This window comes from Pseudophryne corroboree, chromosome 3 (assembly GCF_028390025.1).
Source record: "Pseudophryne corroboree isolate aPseCor3 chromosome 3, aPseCor3.hap2, whole genome shotgun sequence".
NCBI lineage: Eukaryota > Metazoa > Chordata > Amphibia > Anura > Myobatrachidae > Pseudophryne > Pseudophryne corroboree.
The window spans coordinates 509151798-509154092 of NC_086446.1; positions in this window are offsets into that span (position 1 = coordinate 509151798).

Sequence of the window (2295 nt, forward strand, 5' to 3'; positions counted from 1 at the left end):
AGAAATGACATCCCAAATACCAGAGTCACTTTGGACAAAAGATGGACAAGACACTGGATTAATGGCAAACGTAGCTCCAGTAGTTGTGCAAGTAAAAGATGGTAGGATAGCTCCAAAAATCCCACAATACCCTCTGAAGCCAGAGGTGGAGTTAGGAGTATACCCCGTAATAGAGCGCTTGCTACAACAGGGCATTCTGGTAAGAACATCCAGCACTGCCAATAGTCCCATCTTCCCTGTGAAAAAGAGTGGGGGGAGGGGTTACAGGCTAGTGCAGGATCTAAGGGGGATTAACAAAATAGTTGAGAGTCAGTTCCCCGTAGTGCCAAATCCAGCTGTCATCCTTATGCAAATCCCTCCCACTGCGAAATTTTTCACTGTTATTGACCTCTGCTCCGCCTTCTTCTCGGTACCTCTGCACCCTGACAGCCAATATTTGTTTGCACTTACATACAGAGGAGTCCAATACACATGGACTCGATTACCACAAGGTTTCATAGACAGCCCAAGTATATTTTCACAGGCTTTGCATGATTGTTTACAGTCTTTCCAACCAGAGAGTGGATCAATATTGATACAGTATGTGGATGATCTACTACTGTGTTCAGATTCACTGGAAGCATCCCTGAATGATACGAAACAGCTCCTGTTTCATCTTTCAGACACAGGACACAAGGTTTCTAAAGACAAGTTGCAATTATGCCAGACTAAAGTAAAATATTTGGGACACTGTCTGACACAGGGACTGAGACACCTGACCGCTGATAGAATTCAAGCAATTCGAGACATGACTCTGCCACAAACCCAGCAACAGATCAGAACGTTTTTAGGAATGTGTGGGTATTGCCGTAACTGGATCCCAGGTTTTTCCATTCTAGCATTACCTTTGCAGGAGATGGTCTCATCAAACAAACCTGATCGGATTTCGCATACAGACTGTCAAAGTCAGAAAAATATCACGCTGCACGTTGCCATATATGCACTTCATGCGTGTGCACGCTGCATATTTAATCAAAATAATGTATTTTATAAGTTAATATTCCCCTGAGTTCAACAGGTATCAGTGGGTCTCAAGATGGCTCTTTGACCTTAGAGATTCCCCAAACAATAGCTTTCATGTTGGGAGGGCTTCACATGTTCTTATGCATAGTTAAGCACAGAAATTGTAATTGAAGATTAATTGTATTCCGAATCAGTTTCTTTCCCGCAGACGGAGTACAATAGCCTTTAATTACACTGAGCTTTGAGACTCAATGAGGAGGGCCAACACCTGTGTTTACGAATGGGGCTGGTTTTGTCTCCAGAAGAATGATTGCTGAGATGTCATTGTCTCAACTGAAAGTGGACATTGAGAATACCGAACAAAACCCAGAGACAGGGTTTGTTTTGTATTCGCCAAACAATAGCTTTCCACAAGACAGGAATGTGTTAGTCATCACACAGCAACCAAGATCACATGCTCAGCTCACTGATACAGCTAGCCCACATGCTGTGAAAGACACACACTTCCTGTGGTTGACACACCCCCACAGCTGGAATGCAGGTATGATATTTCCACTGGAAATCACAGGGCTCACTGACTCACTCAGAACCAAGCAAGCATCCAGAAGCATGGCTTGCTTATCACCAGGCTCCAAGCGAAAGGCTAAGTATTGTATACTCATGGCTTAATGGCATATAATAGTTTAAATATGTGTTTGTGGTAAAGTAGTTGTGAAATGATTGACATAGAATAGTTAGTTTGGAGATACAAATGGCTTAAGGTTAATGATGCTTGTGCAGTTGTGTGATTGTTGGGTGTTTGGGATGATTCCCTATGAAATCTGTAATGAATTGGAACAGTAGACAATCTGTAGCATAGCATCTCTGGTATACATTTATGGATGGTGATTTATAACAGATTATAGTAGTTTTACATGATACATCTTGCTGAAGGTTAGAAGTCAAAACATACTTCCTTCTGTTACTGTAGTCATGTGCTTGTAGCAATAGCAGGCTGATACTTGTGGGTACCTGGTTATTGAGATACTGTGTTGGCTTGAAATTGTGAAAGGTGAGTTAGGTGGTTTGGAATTGTAAAATCAGCACATATGCATTGTGTTGAGGCTTGGACATTTTGGAATATAGTGGAGTCTTGTGTCTTCTGCTATGTGATTGTGGTGTAGCAGAGAGTGCCATGTGTTTGGACTTGCAAATCTAAAATGGCTGCTAGCATTCCCTTTTAAATCACATGTTACAGACTTTGGAATCATGGGAGTTTTTCCCAAAATGGAGTCTAGCTTCTGTCCCATGCGG